Source organism: Periplaneta americana, chromosome 5 (genome assembly GCF_040183065.1).
Source record: "Periplaneta americana isolate PAMFEO1 chromosome 5, P.americana_PAMFEO1_priV1, whole genome shotgun sequence".
In the NCBI taxonomy this organism is placed as follows: domain Eukaryota; kingdom Metazoa; phylum Arthropoda; class Insecta; order Blattodea; family Blattidae; genus Periplaneta; species Periplaneta americana.
In genome coordinates this window covers 183,786,426-183,804,707 of record NC_091121.1, presented here as the reverse complement: position 1 = coordinate 183,804,707, position 18,282 = coordinate 183,786,426, and the positions used below count along the sequence as shown (strand labels likewise).

At 36.0% G+C, this 18,282-nt stretch overlaps 1 protein-coding gene across 1 annotated transcript in view; it reads left to right on the top strand.

Moving 5' to 3' along the window:
* Positions 1-18,282, top strand: part of LOC138700313 (uncharacterized) — a 121,978-nt gene that overhangs the window by 101,401 nt on the left and 2,295 nt on the right. The gene's annotated exons all lie outside the window — the stretch shown is intronic.

The window sequence follows — 18,282 nt, the reverse complement described above, 5'->3', positions numbered from 1 at the left end:
CACAAAGAACTTCAAAATTAAGAGTTTTGTTTCTGCACAGCATTCCTGTGGAAACACAGGAACCTTTCTGAATCTTTCGGAAATCGGACAAAGGTTAACTCTGGCCTCTTTCTCTTACTGTTGCTACAATTTATAGCACTACAAACGTCTCCTCCTTGTCCCATATTATTATTATTATTCCAATTATAGCCATTAACATTTTCATTACAACCAATAACGAACATTTCACAAGCATCAATGTGAAATACGCAATGAGCTAGCACTCGATAGAAATACGACACAGTCCAAAGTCGACCATGGACAGTCTATTGTTTCTAGTTGCTAACCGCTTGGAGGGCTTTATCACGAGATTTGCAAAAAAACAATTCAAGCTTCGCGACTGTATATAGTAGACTGTGATAACATGGTCCGCCCATCACGTATTTCACCTGTTTATGTGATGTTGCCAAATCCTTTTCACGTGAACTTAGATTGCATTTGAACCAAGGTAATTTGATCGCAGAAAAATTTTATACAATAGAAGAAGGGTCTGAACTCGGTTCACTTTTCGATCTTCGATCAAAGTTGATCTTTAGTCAGGGTTTTTTATACAATTGGGCCTTAGAGTTCATTATATTTGTATACAGGAACTCTAAATCAGACTACGGGAAGTAGGTCTATACGCGTGGTGAAAATCGGAACTACAACTCATAAACATTAGGTGTTGTAATAGCCTATATTCTTTCCGACGAGAGAACAGTGAATTGCATGCTTTACATCATATCGCTAAGTAAGAAAGAAGGCGTGCTGATATATGTCTACGCTAACTACTCATCGTCAAGGGAGACGAATTACATTATTAATAATCAATTCAGAGACGCAGAGAAGTCTGATGGTTTAGTTATACCACTTATGTCCGCTTGCATCAACGTCGGTTAGTGTAACCACCGGTTAAAATTGTCACCTAACCCCTGGTTAAGCATTTTTACGGTGGATCGACCTCGGTTAGGATTTAAATAGGAGGTTAACCACAGTAATCTCTAACCGGCCATATTCGAGCGATTAAAGGAGATAACCAGTGATTAGTAAAGTAAAACAAAATGGCGGCCGGATCCACAGCTGATTATTTCGAAGACGATTATTATTGTTCAGTACTTGAATTACTTGGATAGAGATGATGGAGAACGTGAATCTTATTTAGTGGAAAGAGAGAATTCTTATGAGGAATTAGGTGACAGAAAATTTCACGAGGGATTTCGTTTAACAAAATCTACAGTTTCATTTCTGCTGCAACAAATGCATCACTTGAAATAGCACAAAAACAGTCATATTTCTCCTATGGATCGGCTGCTTATATTACGATTCTATGCGACTGTTATTTTCTGTATTTTAAAAGGGAATATCTCTCCCTGTATGTCACTGGCTGAATAAAGATAGGTTATGGATGGATCTTAGGATAATGCATAGTTCCCTACCATGAATGGGGTCCTGGATCGTTCACACATTCCTACTAATCTTCTGCATCCTTTTCCTTTATGGATAGTCCATCTCTTTTATATAATATATTAAAATATAATAATTAAGTCTAGCGATAGGCTACTTCAATCTCACATTGAGATATAATCACTTTTCCAAACAATTTTCCATTTTGCACGATTTTAACCTAACCACTGAAAAACAAAGAAATGCAACTCGCAAATATAACAGCGCACAAAGGCAAACAAATGCAATGCGAAAATGTAGAACACGTTCATTTCGATATAGGGTATAACGGAGTAAGAGCAGTCGTTTTTAGATCTTGACTATTATCTTTGCAGAGGTATGAATGTTTTCCTTTAGTCATTTTGTATAAATAGTGTACCATCATAGACTTTACGCTGGTTAAATGAAGTATCAGCTAACCTGTTTAAGTAATCGGTGATTATGAATGGTGCATAGAAATACATTTTAACCACGTGTTAATATGTGTAATCAATGTAACACGATTAAAGTATGTAGTGGTATTTTAAAAATTGATGACGTCACGTGTATCTTGTACCATAATGTAGTTAAATGCACCAAATGTCCACACTCATGTTAGCCCCTCGTTCTAATATAACGTTAAAAAAACAAAAATTCCAATACCTATCCAAACAAAAAAGTTATAATAGGTGCACAAGATAAATGGGACACTCTGTATGTACAAAAATGTTACATTCTTTATATAACATGTAAAATACTTATGTAATATCACTAAGGATATGGATGATTTATATCTATAAAAGTTACGATACATTTTTGCTGTTGTTAGTCTTGGTCGTTCATTTAGATACACTTTGTTTTACTTGCAAATTGAATTTAGCGACTTTTAGCGACATTTGACATCTTACTTGGCGACTTTGAGGTGACGATTGTTGGCAACACTGGAAAGAAGGAGAACCACGGGATATGGCTTGTTGTGAGTGATATAAAACTATTGCAGGACCCAATAGTACTGTATAAAAATAGCTTCATTTCGTCCTGACAGCTGTTATGTGAATCCACAGGTAACAACTGTGACGAATCCATTCTCAAGTTATGACACAGCGAAGGGGTGTTGAGTTATTTCTTTTACTGCTGTGGATTTAATAACACGTCGGAAGAGGAGTGAACTGTAACTATAGTCTGGCAATAAGGAACATTGGTCTCATTATATAGGCCTACCTATTTAATTATAGTTCTGTTCAGATTTTTAATGTAATTTGTAGTGTGTAGCAGCAATGATTTTATGAACTTTCTGTCAGTATTAGCGGAGGCTAGGATTGCATCGCAGAACAAATCTGTACTACTATACATAAAATGTACGTGGCTTAAGCTAGCTAGTACCTTTATACTCATATTAACCCCTGCGGTGGCTGAGTGGTCAGACCTTTAGCCTGTCACGCAGGCGGTCCGGGTTCGAGTCCCAGTCAGGTCTGGAAAAATCCAGAGTGTCACTTGTGGCGGACAAGGTCGCAGTTTAGGTTTTTCTCAGGATTCTCTCGTTTCTCCATATTAGGCATCTACATAATTCCGTCGCCATTTCGTCATAATTCCATATCATTCCCCTCGAACGCCACCTGGCGATTCACGCAGGAGGCTGGCCTAGGGACTAGTGGTGTTGCCTGCTTGAAACCTGGATACGTAGCGAATCTTTGTGTAGTCAGCCGATGTGGGTTTGGAAATGCACTTAGCTTGATGGTTAGCGTAATAGATCGTGAAAGGTCGCAGTGCTGGGTCATAGTACCCCCTCCCGAAAATTCCATTCCATTCACCTTTTATTATAGAGTTCTCGGGGGAAACTCGTCTCACAAAACATGCTCTAGCTGAGTCCACAACAATGAGAATATGGTACTATAATAGTATTAAATTGAGGTTATGTTACAATAACCCAAAGGGATTTATCATTTAAATAGAGACCATGTTCTAGTCATAATTATGACAACAATGATTATTTGTATTTTACTTTTGATTTGTCCGGTAAGACAACAATAAGAGATGATAGAAAGATAGAGTAAATTCACAAATACTTACATTGCAAAACATTTACTATTTCTTTCCAATCAGCGTCTTTCCTTTCCTTTCTTGAATTTCTATACTTACGGTGACTGTTATCAAATATAAATTCACATGTCCTGACATTCTCGACAAGAATATCGCCCCTCGATATCATTTTACATAATCTAATATCTTAGCACTACAACTCACACTAACGCTAACAGGAGAGAATAGAAAGAAATCGAATGCGTTGCATCATGCGGTTTCTGATTCGTGATTGGCCGATGTTCAACTTCTGTACGTGGAAGCTAGATCCTGACAATATCGAATCAACGCCGCGTCGTCTTGCGCTTGCAGCATTTTATTTTAACGTTGTTCGTAATTAGATGTGAGGAGCTTATTCTCAAAAGAACCCTCCTCCATTCCCATAACTTTGTGGGAAATCATTTTTAGGTCTAAAATTTCTTACCAGCTAGCAAGAGACATTATGAAACCAAAGACATTGAGTGCATTTAGAATCTAATGGGAGCATGAGACTCTTTGATTCCAAACCTGGAACTAACATCACAGTCTAGTATATGTCAGGAAGCTTGAGGTGATGAGAGTACTAGGAACAATAGACTGTGCCGATACTATTTCGCATTGTCTGTAATGAGGCGATAGTAGCGATCCTAGTGGTTAGCAACTATCTATGGATGCATATTCCCTACGTATTGAGCTTCGTGGCTGTATATACTAGACTGTGCTAATATTTTGTCGTAATTTTGCTGTGGATAAGAGTCAGTTTGATTCAAATAGTCACTTTTAACTCAAGATTTTAGTAGTTTAGAGGGCGTGCTGTCGCCAAATCATGACAGTTGTATGTAGAGTTATAATTAAAGAATGCGTGGACACAGGAAGCTCATTTTCTTATTAAAAAAAAAAAGCCGTGTCAGCTACTATGGCTATTTGCGCCCTTATCTAAAATTCTTAACAAAACAAAAACATAAACAGTACAATAAGCTGAATGCTAAAACGAACTAAAAAACATTGTCACGGTGTTATCAGGTGGGCAAGAGGCGTTTTGAAAATGAGCAAGGACAAGTTATCTGGTCAAAGTATAAGAAGAATCAGTAGGGACAACTCTTGTCGGCACCTTTGATGTTGTTAGTACTAAATTCAAGCTTAGTAAGGTCTAGTTCTCAATGAATCCAACTATGTCGCTAGTATCAAACCACTATCAAAATATTAGTAAAATATTTATTTATTTTATTGGTTAGTAATACGAATAATCCTATATGTATATTATCTATCATTAGTATTATGTCGCTAGGAAGTCAAAATACTTATATCCATTGTTGACGTTCATGTTCGCACTTCACCGCAACGGACTCCATGATGTATTATGTTGTACTTGTATCAGTTTTACCAACATAAGCCTCAAACAGTGACTTAAACGTTAGCGTCAATTAGTGAATATTTTCATGATGATTACATACGGAAATAATTATTATTATGGTTATATTGCCATTCCTTTGCCTCATGTCTTTAAAATTATTAGAAGATGAGTAATGAATGTGTTCAGTTAATATTAAATTATGCCAACCCTATCGTAGATGGAGATCCATCTGGTGGTGGTTCCAGATAATACACCCGGTTTCGTGACATGCGCACTCAGAGTTTGTTCTCACGAAATGGCTTAGGGGTCTTTACTGTATGTTCTCTATACTGTGATCTGGTTGGGGATTTTTCCGGGGTTTTCCCTCAACCGATTGAAGTAGAATTGCTGGGTAACTTTCGGCGTTGGACTTCGGACTCATTTCGCTATCATTAATTCACATATCATCATCCATACCATAGCCCGAGTTAAGATCACGGTGTGGCATGCTGTACTTGTACAAGAACTCGGCCGTTCGGCTATCCAATCATTCACACAATAGGAGTGATAAGCACAATAAGCCTCAGGCTGCAATGTAAGCCTTCGGGTTCCTTCTCCGTAGAAGGAGGGGGAGGGTCTGTGCTACTTAAAAATAACTGAAAAAGCATGTTTTTTTTATTGATGGTGCAAGGGTAAATAAATAAATATATAAAAAAGTCTCATGCACCAAAAATAAATAAATAATGCAATAACGACCTAAATACTTACGTGGTATTCTAAATTCATTTTCTATGAGAGCCACTTTTTCTTCTTTATTATCTAATATTAATCGCGAACAATTTAACGAAACCTTAAAACAGATTATACAACTAAACCCCTGAAGAAAATAAAAATCCAACTAAGCAGTGCCTACCTCATGTCCTTTCAGTTCGGCAGAACGACACAAGACCCCAATACATGTACTTACTAAACTATTAATATTTTTTATTTGAAGAGTACGCTCCCCGAAAAGTTGTCTAACTAGAATTATGTTATATAAATTCAGGCCTATACGATTCTTGCATTGCACCCTTCAAAACTAATTTATATACGGTTTATATTTGTCATGCGATACGAACCTTGCTTTCATGCACATACCTCTTTTATAGAGTTGGGTGAATGTTACTTATGTTACTTAGAATTACGTAAATTAATGTGCGTGTAATAAGCAATAAGCAAACCATCTTCGATTAATCATTTCAAAACAACGTGAATATAGCGTGGATTGTGTAGGAAAATAATTTCTTATATGTTGCTCCCAATGTGCATCATTGTTAACTTATGAAAACAAATTAAAATTAACATGACATATAAACACTATTTGAAGAAAGATAGGAGATATTGAGTAATATACAGCGTTCTTAATGTTCTTTGGATGGAAAATAACAATGAAATAAATGTATAAAATAGAAATTACATACAGGTGAGCATATAAAAACAGTAAGTAGAATCATATCTGATTAATAAGCTTAAATTACTCCAGGTTTAGTGTAAGAGTGTCTCCCAGCAAATTACTTAAATTACTTAATTCATAAAAACAAAAAAATCGTGTTAGAATATTGAATTTGTGTATTTTATTATTATGTATTTTTACAAAATTTGGCTCTTCAACTTAAACTACAGTTGACATTTTTGCATATTTCTGTCTACTATAATGATGGAAATATGCAAAATTGTCAACTGTAGTCTGAATTGAAAAGTCAAATTTTGTAAACAGAATTATCATAAAAATCTTCAATTTTGATAATAATTTGTCCACGTCTGTAATCATGCCGAGAATGATTATTTGTATTTTACTTTTGATTTGTCCGGTAAGACAACAATAAGAGATGATAGAAAGATAGAGTAAATTCACAATTAAGTCCCATAAGACTGCATTAGAGCTGCAACCGAAGCAGCTCTCTCCGAATATACAAAATAACAGCCAACACCCTCATCTCTTTATGACCTGCGTTAGAACACACAGGCTTCTGGAGTTCTGTATATCATTACAGTTCCAGTGTGTTATAGTACTGTGGGTGGTGTGATGTGATTAGTCAGTGTGTCTAAGGAAATATTTTATATTAAAAATGAATTAAATGAAAACCTAAACGACTAACCATTTCATTTTCTAAGTATTTTCTCTGAAACTTTCCAAATATCTGTAGGCAGTCTTTTACATTAGATTGCCGAAAATTGGTTTATAGCGCAGCATTGGCAGTGATAAAAGTGTGAAATATTCGTTCAGTGGGCGGTGGATACTCTACATTGAACTTTTTTATTTGAAGAGTACGCTAGTATTATCCTGCCCGAAAAGTTGCTGTCTAAGTAGAATTATGTTATAATATAAATTCAGGCCAATACGATTCTTGCATTGCACCCTCCAAAACTAATCTGTATACGGTTCATAGTTGTCATGCGATACGAACTCTTGCTTTCATGCACATAAGGCTCTTTTATAGAGTTGTATCAACTTACATTCTTACTGGGCGTGTAGAGGTAGCACAATTGAAGTCCATTTTCTTCGATAATATTCTTCCAAGATTTGTATACACGCGCATCTTGGAGGGGGAGCACTGGTGACATCTTGAGTTTACCTGACACACTAACCCAGAGGCAATGTCTTCAACCCAGTACCGGTACAGTTCCACAAAAACATAATTAAACTGCTTATCCTTTTATGTACACTAAGAAGTGAGAGAAATGCTTCAGTAAAATAGTTTGTATTACCATCACGTATCTACTCTACACCATCACCGTTAAGTACTTCACGATGAGAACGTTTTATCTGCACCTTCACTAAATAATATGGACTATATCAATATGGCGCCTTCGTTTCGCCCTTTATGATCTGAGCGGGGAAAGAGGGAAAGAATTACCAACAAAATTACTACGAATATCCTCTGCAAAAGAAATATTTCTTTTCGGTCATGGATAAAAACAACCTTATACAGGGTGTAACAACTTTAATGTTTAGAATTTCTGGAACATGTTCCCTGACACATTCTACGTTGATTAAACCTAACGTACCTATATCCGAAATTGAGAGGTTACAGAGATAACAGAGCTGGAAAAAATAGAACTTCTTGCAGCTCCAAGCATTATACCGTTTGTACAAGGCCTATTTTATGGCATTACTATGTAGAGATACATAAGAAACATTTGAAAAGCTGTGAATGAAGGAAATTTTACTTTTAAGAGAAATTAAATTAAAATTGTTTAGGTTGCTAAGGAAACGAAACAGACAACAGTTTAAAATAACAGTTGTGAGAAAAATAAACCGTATTGTGACTAATCTTTTTATTGAGTTTTGACCATTAAAACATGCCTTTTGTGTACACACATCAGGAATACGCCGACATAGATTATGTGTGATGGCAATGCAACAGCAGCTGTTTTGGCATATCAAGCACGGTTCCCAAATCGTAGGATTCCTAGTGCACAGGTATTTTCACGTGACTATTGGCAAATTTCAAGAAGTACAGTGTTTGGAATCTTAAGGACTTTTTTTTTCAACTTTGCACTGCTTCTTTCATACTCACAAGTAGTTGATATTAAAATGTAATATGGTAATAATAAAAATAATGACATAGACATGTCACTTTCGGAAATTGGTGTTACTTCTTTCAGTATTCAGCGATAAAATTAAACTAATTTTTTTATTGGGTTATTTTACGACGCTGTGTCAACATCTAGGTTATTTAGCATCTGAATGATTTGAAGGTGATAATGCCGGTGAAATGAGTCCGGGGTCCAACACCGAAAGTTATCCAGCATTTGCTCGTATTGGGTTGAGGGAAAACCCCGGAAAAAACCTCAACCAGATAACTTGCCCCGACCGGGATTCGAACCCGGGCCACCTGGTTTCACAGCCAGACGCGCTGATCGTTACTCCGCAGGTGTGGACTTAAAATTAAACTAAAAAATTTAACTTTGGGGGTACAAATACTCCAAACCTATAGAACTTTGGATATAGGTATGTTAGGTTTAATCGACGTAGAACGTGTCAGGGAACATGTTCCAGAAATTCTAAACATTAAAGTTGTTACACCCTGTATAACACTCCAGTTTTTCTTGCTTTCATTTGTCAAGGTCAAGCTAGAAAAGGGATGCACTATGGATACGGTTCCGTACAATGAACACAACACAAACGTAGTTTTTATTTCAGAAATAACTTACAGATCGAAAGCAAAGCAAATATCAATAAATGGTAATCGTAATTCTTATTTAACGTTTAGAAAAAATAGGATGATAATGCAAACCCAGCTTTCTCCAATATTTTCTATTTTCTGCCTTCTCCTTAGTCTCAGCATATGATCCATTTATCTTAATATCGTCTACAGTGGTTACAAAGGCTGGCAGTTCTGCATGAAAAATAGTGTATTTAACAAACGCATGCTGTTTATTGCATCTAAATGGGATAACGCGTGTAATTACAGCCCCTTCTCGAAGTTGACTGTGCACCCGAAATTGTACTCCAGCCATCCGTGTGCCCTACACACCCCGTGCTATATCTCTCCCACCTGGCACAACTAGTTAGGTAGTGGAGATATGCTCCACATGTTGATACCGGAATGAACAACCATCAGGAACTTTCTATCGTTTGAACGCTTTTAACTCCTACCGAATTTCGTTACGCCAACTTGTCTAGCCTCCTACACCATACCGGCAGACGGAATGATAAAACATTGAGCTGGGAGTTCTCTGTGCAATTTCTCTTTTAATTTAGAAAATGGTTGGTCGTTTAGGTTTTCATTTCATTCATTTTTAATATAAAATATTTTCTTAGACACACTGACTAATCACATCACACCACCCACAGTACTATAACACACTGGAACTGTAATGATACCACAGTAGTCCAGAAGCCTATTGGGGAAGTGCATCAACATTGATTAAAAACGCAGTAATCATAGATTACGAAAAGATGGTTAAACAGTAGCCGTGGTTAAAATGTAATTTATGTGCACCATTCATAATCACCGATTACTAAAACTTAGCTAGCTGACACCTCATTTAACCAGAGTAAAGTCTATGATGGTACATTGTTTCTACAAAATGACTAAAGGAAAGCATCCATACCGCTGCAAAGATAATAGTCAACGTCTAAAAACGACTGCGCTCACTATGTTCTACATCGAAATGAACGTATCCTATATTTTCGCGTTGCATTTGTTTGCCTTTGGGCGCTGTTATATTTGTGAGTTCCATTTCTTTGTTTTTCAGTACTTTTAGGTTAAAATAGTACAAAATGGAAAATTGAATCAAAAAATGATTATATCCCAATGTTAGGTTGAAGTATCGATAGACTTAATTACTAGATTTAAATGTATTATATAAAAAAAGATGGAATATCCATAAAGGAAAAGGATGCAGAAGATTGGTAGGAATGTGTGTACACCAGGGAATTGTGCATTATCCTAAGATCCATCCATAACCTCTCTTTGTTCAGCCAGTGACATAGAGAAAGAGATACTGGTATTCGAGTATTCCCTCTTAAAATACAGAAAATAATAGTTACATAGAATCGTAATATAAGCAGCCGATCCGAAGGAGAAATACGATTGTTCTTGTGTTATTTCAATTGATCCATTTGTAGATTTTGATAAACGAAATCCCTCCTGAAATTTTCTGTCACCTAATTGCTCGCAAGAATTCTCGCTTTCCACTAAAGAACCTTCACGCCCACGCTCTATCCAAGTAATTCAAGTACTGCACAATAATAATAGTCTTCGAAATAATCACCTGTGGTTATGGCCGCCATTTTGCTTTACTTGCTCTACTAATCGCTGGTTATCTCCTTTAACCGCTCATATTTGGCCGGTTAGAGATTACTGTGGTTAACTTCCTATTTAAGTCGTAACCGAGGTCGATCCACCGTAAAAATGCTTAATCGGGGATTAGGTCACAATTTTAACCGATGGTTACACTAACCGACGTTGATGCACGTGGGCATATGTATTCTAACGCAGGTCATAAAGAGATGAGGGTGTTGACGGTTCTTTTGTATATTCGGAGAGAGCTGCTTCGGTTGCAGCTCTAATGCAGTCTTATGGGACGGTGAAGAAAACCAGTTTTCTGCTGCCGACTACCCTACGTAGAGCTTCAGGAACTGCCGATCACATATCCGAAAAGTACACTACACCTAAAATTCTCGAGCAGTTCAAGGCTCCTACAGACAGTAAAATCTCGAATCGAAGGAGAATGAATTGGAAAAATAAATGAAACAATGAACTAGATTACATAAAAGCACGTTTTACATTTTTAATTTTACAGGTCCATGTAAATGGCGGTTCTGCAGCTCTGCAGTTATTATAGAGCCGCCCCTGATCGTCTATCATCTGCAATATTATTCTGAACCGAACTTTCCTCCCGTTCACCATTCCTTCCAATGCACCCTTCAGTAGGCAGTTTCTTCTCAGCCAGTGACCCAACTAATTCCTTTTCCTCTTCCTCATCAGTTTCAGCATCATTCTTTCTTCACCCACTCTTTCCAACACAGCTTCATTTCGTATTCTGTCTGTCCACTTCACACGTTCCATTCTTCACCATATCCACATTTCAAATGCTTCTATTCGCTTCTCTTCACTTCGTCGTAATATCCATGTTTCTGCCCCATACCATTCCACACTCAAGTCCACACCTGTGGAGTAACGGTCAGCGCGTCTGGCCGCGAAACCAGGTGGCCCGGCTTCGAATCCCGGTTGGGGCAAGTTATCTGGTTGAGGTTTTTTCCGGGGTTTTCCCTCAATCCAATATGAGCAAATGCTGGGTAACTTTCGGTGTTGGACCCGGGAGTCATTTTACCTTCATTATCACCTTCATTTCATTCAGACGCTAAATAACCTAGATGTTGATACAGCGTCGTAAAATAACCCAATAAAATAAAAATAAATCCACACTCGATACAAAGCACTTGACTAGTCTCTTCCTTAGTTCTTTCTCCAGAGGTCCACAGAAGATGTTCCTTTTTCTATTAAAAGCTTCCGTGTCCATTGCTATTCTCCTTTTGACTTCCTGGCAGCAGCTCATGTTACTGCTTATAGTACACCCCAAGTATTTGAAGCTGTCCACTTGTTCCATTGCCTCATTTAAAATTCGCAAGTTTATCTTCTGCATTTTTCTTCCTATAACCATGCTCTTCGTTTTATTTGCATTTATCTTCATCCCATACTGCTCACATCTGTCATTTAGCTTCAGTAGCATATCTTTTAGTATCATCTCCTCTTCTGCTAACAACGCCACATCATCAGCAAATCTTAAGCACTTTATTCTTCTTCCTCCTACTATCACTCCTCCCATTTTCTGAAAAGAGTTCTTTACTAAATCCTCCAAGTAGATGTTGAAAAGGGTAGGTGATAAAAAGGACATCCTTTACGTACTTTTTTTTAGTAGGATATTTTACGACGCTTTATCAACATCTTATTTAGCGTCTGAATGAGATGAAGGTGATAATGCCGGTGAAATGAGTCCGGGGTCCAGCACCTAAGTTACCCAGCATTTACTCATGTTGGATTAAGGGAAAACCTCGGAAAAAACCTCAACCGGGTAACTTGACTCGATCGGGATTCGAACCCGGGCCACCTGGTTTCGCGGCCAGACGCTCTGACCGTTACTCCACAGGTGTGAACTTTACGTACTCCTCTCCCAAATTCACTTCCTTCTGACATTTCTCCTCCTTTCCTGATTGATTAATATTTGGCACAAAAAAGTTGGTGTTGAATCAAGAAAAATAAACTTAAGGAAAAATGGACTTGAAAGTACAATGAATATTTATGTAAATTAAAATTCTCCTCCGCTGCATTCATCTAGTAACTTCAGGGAGCCAACTTTAGAACAAAAAGTTACTAGATTTGTAATCAGAAAATTTGTAAAAAAAAGAATTCTTTGATGAAAAAATAATTTTGGGTACAGCTCTGCTTTGTTAATTAAAAAAATTAGACATATTTGTAATCAGAAGTGAACTAAATGCATTTGAATTATGAAAAAATATATTCTAAGGATGTGAAATAGTCAATAAAAATATTTTGGAAAATTTTCATAACTTTCAGCGGAGTCTCTCCTTAATATATGGATGGAACCACCATTGCTGATTTCAAATAAAGATTCATTAACTTAATTAAGTATTTATGAGCCTTGTTGTCAGCATCTTGGAGCACAACACCACATCACACATTGGACAGTTTTTGGGCTCATGTTCGGTGCCCGTGGCACGATCCCACGAGAAACTTTAAATCAACTTAAACAATTTAAAATTTCTGATGCAACGATTGATGCCATAGGATCTCATGTGTTAAAATCATCCTTAGCTATAATTAGTAATCATTTGTACCCAAGAAACTTTTATTGTAAATGATTTCCTATGTTTTCTTATTATTTATCTTAATGTTTTTTTCTTCCAAATTGTCACATAATTGTTTTTAATCATTGTTCACTGTGAATTGATTAGTAGGCTGATCTATCGAACCCTTATTTAGGGCGGCTTTTTTTTTTTAAATTTCTCTATGTGGGCTATTCCATCTCAAATTGACCGAAATATAGAGAAAATTGACCTTGCAATTTTTAAATACAATGAAACTTTTTCTGTCCTTTGACAATTGTGATACAATGCTTTGTGCAAAGTTTGAGGCATCAGAACTTCATAGTGTTTAAATTAAAAATATTTAAATTTATCGTATTTTGATAAAATTACCAACTTTAAACTGTTGTGGCTCCGAACCTTTTCACCCAGTGATCAAAATCATGGTTTATTTTGATGCTGAGAAGTTAATGTTTATATTGACATATAAACCGATTTTCTTACTTTTTATGGAAATGGAGAAATTTAGATTTTTCTTCATTAAGACGCCTTTGCCCACGAAAAAATATTTTTAAAATATATAGTTAGATTCCGCATTGAAAGTACAAATAAACACATATTTTTTACTGGTGCACCGTTGATAAGAAAGTATTGAAAATGTCAAATAAAGAAAATAAATAGTACGCGCGTGAACTAACCAGCTGACTGTGAGGCGGGAGCTAGCCGAGACAAGCAAGGCCAAAAGACATAAACACGTGATGTTTCGTCTAGTAGCGCATGGCTGGACCAGCTTTATCACAAGTTTTCATAAACACAGGAGTACAATGACTCCCAATGCTCGCTTATCTTCATCTCTCGGCCAGTTCGTGTGGTACTGCGCCGTTCAAGTCTAGGCGTGTGAAAATAATCTATTTAACACCCTCGAAACTTATTGCCGAGGCACTAAGCAAACAATGCCGAATCCCTCTTAATAATGCAAAGTTTTTTCTCAATATTTTTTACATTTTTACAAATGGGCAAAAAGCCTAAAAGTAAGTAAAATCAGATTACCTGTCTCTCTGTACACAATAAAAATAAGGATTACTTCTTAACATAACCTACCAAATGTAAGCTTCAAAATGAACTCTCGTTCAATGTTCTGCAGTAAATGGTTCCAGAGTTCTGAGCGCTGAAAGAGGCTTGTTTTTATAAAATACGCTAAATTTGTCGCTCAATAGTACGAAAACCGTTTGACTTTCGACAGTATATTTTTGAAAATGCACTCTCCTCAGCACCTTGTATAAATAGGAAAAAAATTAGAGTATTAAAAAATGCCAGATTTTTTACTGATCGATTTCATATGGAATAGCCCATGTGCATAATTCCCGAATAATTGACTCGTAGATATGAATATGAATAAAGTGCATCCAACAGTTAGAAGACATCGCTGTAGGCGAAATTTGAAAACGTATGTATCCATAAAATTTTGGAATTCAATTTTTGCAGTATCGCAATGATTTCTATTAGTGTTTTGATGAGAAAGCAAAGAAACACTCAAACAAGGAAGACGAAAGAGAAAGATCTTTAAAAGTTTCTACTCGATCAAGTCTTCACTCAGGATTCTTTTTTTAAGCTTTCCGCCCATTCTGACCAAACAAGCGGCCATCACATCAGTCTTCTTGTGCCACAGATTCCAGGAACGACTACTCAAGAGTTCCGAGGATGACCTCGGGCTCTACTTAGTGAGCTCTCGACTCGCATGAGGGATGGGAAAGAAATATTCCTTCCGCTCTACTCTCCGAGTTGTTGGTAGCGTATAAAATCATATAGAAACTTGATTTATATGTCTGTTCGCTTGATCCAAATCAAATTCCGCGAAGAAGCCCTATCAGCTGTGTGATTGTTGTTCGTTATGTATCATTACGGCAAATGAAATACGCTAGTTGGCTTTCTATGCAGGAGACCGCATTCGTTTTCCAGCGAGATCAGAATAGATATTATGGTGGGCAAAGATTGCACTGACATATTTTTTCAGGGTTATTTTTTTTCTGCTGCCATAATTTCATTATCTCTGTAATTACTCATGGGTCTTATAATGAACTATAATTTTAAGTGATCTGAAATTGCTAGAATTGTCTTCCATTTTAATGACTTTTATTTGTTTTATTTATGGTTGGTTTCTACAAACACATAAAATAGCCATGGATAAACTATCTCATGGTTAAAATTGATCGAATGGTAAATTTTTATGCCTCTACAAACGAACAAGCTAAATTTATCCTTGGGTAAGTTAGTTCTATAATCTGCCAGTAGATGACTAATGGTATAATCAAGAAGGCTGTTCTCGAAATTGAACAGTTTTGGCAACAATGGTTATTAAATTCTGTAGGACCAAAGTTAATCCACAGTTTAGTATATACAGTCACGAAGCTCAATACGTAGGAAATATTTATTCATTTAAATCCACCACCAACAGAAGCAGGCTTCCAATTACAGATGGCTTACACAGATACATACACAAAATACATAATAAGAGAAAAACAAAACAAACAACACAAACGAAAGAAAGAAAATACATAACGGTAATAGATGCTAGAATATAATATTGGAGTTAATATAGTGCCAAATGTCAATATAATGAAGCGAAATTATTTAAAAACTAGAGTAAAAACATTATAATACACTTCTTCATAATTTAAATATCTAAGGAAGTACAACTATTTACTATTGTATGAAATTTTTCAACTGTTAAACTGAAATCTAATTGAGAATCAAGTTTAAAGACAGAGAGTTGTATTACACATAACAAACAATGGAGAGTTCTTGAAGAAAACAGTTCTAGGAATGGGAATAACAAAAGGTTGCCTATGACGTAATTCTGTTTTTTTTTTTTACATTGAACTGAAGGAATTTAAGAAAATCACAGTTATTCAATATACCGTTAACAGTTTTATAGAGTAAAATTTGACTATTTATTAATCGTCGAGATTTTTAAGTTTTATAATTAAATTCATAGAGTAGTTGCTAACCACTAGGATCGTCACATCACAGACAATGCGAAATATTTCCAGCACAATATATTGTTCCTAGTATTCTCAACAACTCAAGCTTCGTGACTGTATATACTATACTGTGGTTAATCTTCACCTTAACAGTTTTATTGAATTCAGAAGGCTGTGATTAGCGTGATTCTTATTGTTTACATATTTTATTCCAGTTACATTAATAAGTAATAATTTGGTTATTAAGTTTTTAGCCTATTCCAATTGAATCACATATACACATATACAGGGACATCATTTTATTTTTACTAACATTTTTAATATTAACCTGGCTATACCTTTGGATCAATGCCGTTTCCTACCCCCTTCCACAACTGGAGTTCGATGATACTGGCGTAATATACAAACAAATCACTTTACTGCGTATAGGAGGGAAGAAAAGTAGTTCATCCATTTACGTAAACTAGGAAATATCGCGCTTTTGAGTTTGATCATTTTCATTAGGTTTTTGTTTAATCAAAATACAGTATAGTATTAACAATGAGTGTTTTTACTCACGAACGGAGCTGTCCATGTGGACGTATTCATTATGCAGTGTATATTATACTGTCTACAGCACATTAGCGTACAATATAGACAATGAAGTTAAATTGAAAAATAATCATAATATGGATATTTAAACACACTTTTTAAAATGGTGGCTGTTCATTTCGATACAGGCTTCAGTTCTAATATGCATAGTATCGCACTATAGACTATTGTACCTAATCCCAATTACCAGTTTCGTCCTTCGTAACTAGTAACTCATGTTGAAATAATTCTGTACCTACTCTGTAAAAGAGTACCTTACGTACTGAAAATTCAATATTCACTTCTGCCCGATCCGAAAAGATAAAATTACTCAGACATACTATCTACTGTCCGTCCAAGTGGTTATGTCTTAGGGTCGCAGAAAGGGAGGAAATCACGTGACAGTTAATTACTTAACAAGGCCCATTTAAGTTGTTTTAAACAGTTGTATAATATAACGTAGACGTCCAATTCCTAACAGAAATTAATGTTCTCACAAAAGAGCTAAGACGACAGCCCAGCCACTAGCTGGCGAATAAAAGCAGGTGGGGGAAACCGGGATACGACGTAGGCAAATGGACGACAGTACCTGTGCGAAAATGATTCAATATTGAAAGCTCTTTCGTCACTGGAAAACGGGAACATATTTTGGAACGTACTGTTTACTATGACCGTAAGGTTACTATGACTGTATATACGGTCTTGGATCTGTGTGCAGGACGGTTGAACTTCACTAGTAGAAGGGGTGGAAGTGAAGTATATTAAAAAACTCAGGTACAATAAAAATTGAAGTAAAAATAAAATGATGCCCCTGTATACAGTAAATAAAATAATAAAACAACATTTTCATCAGATAAAAATAATTAGGCCTATAATAATATTAATATTAACATTCCTAATCTGATCACATCATATGGGTTCCATCTATACAAGCTAATACATTTGGGAACCCAGAAATGCTATGAAATTCTCGAACAATGGTTTAAGATTCTTTCCTTGTGCGCATGGTATATGCTATGTCCATACTAACAATTAGATTTGAAATGATTTTTAATAATGCGGCATACTGTTGTTTTGTGTATTTGTCAATCATCTTCAATTAATAAGTTATTTGAAAACTTCCCGTAGGATAAAATCTTAAACAGGTTAATAACTGATTCCTGGGTGAAATTGGAGAGGAACGGTTACATGTTGGGGTTATGTTATGCTCAGTTTTCTCCAAAACATTGAGAACCGTGTTTTTCGTCAGTCGATGTCTATCAAAAATGCATCATCACTATACAGGGTGTTTCAGAAATACTTTGGGGATGTGTTTCTCACACCAAAACAAGAAAGAAAAGTTCATATAAACATATGTCCTAAAATCCTTAGTTTTTTAGTTATTAATGAAAGAACACAATGAAACATCTGTTAGATATTGTCAGCTTGGTAGCAAGTGTTTCAACTTTAATCAATTCAGAAACTCATAACAAATGTTTAAAATGTACACAAATGACTGTAGTAAACAAGTCTCCTTGGCAACACATAGCCATCTAGGATACAAAGGGTGCATCAGCATACTTGTATTGATAACATCATTCGAT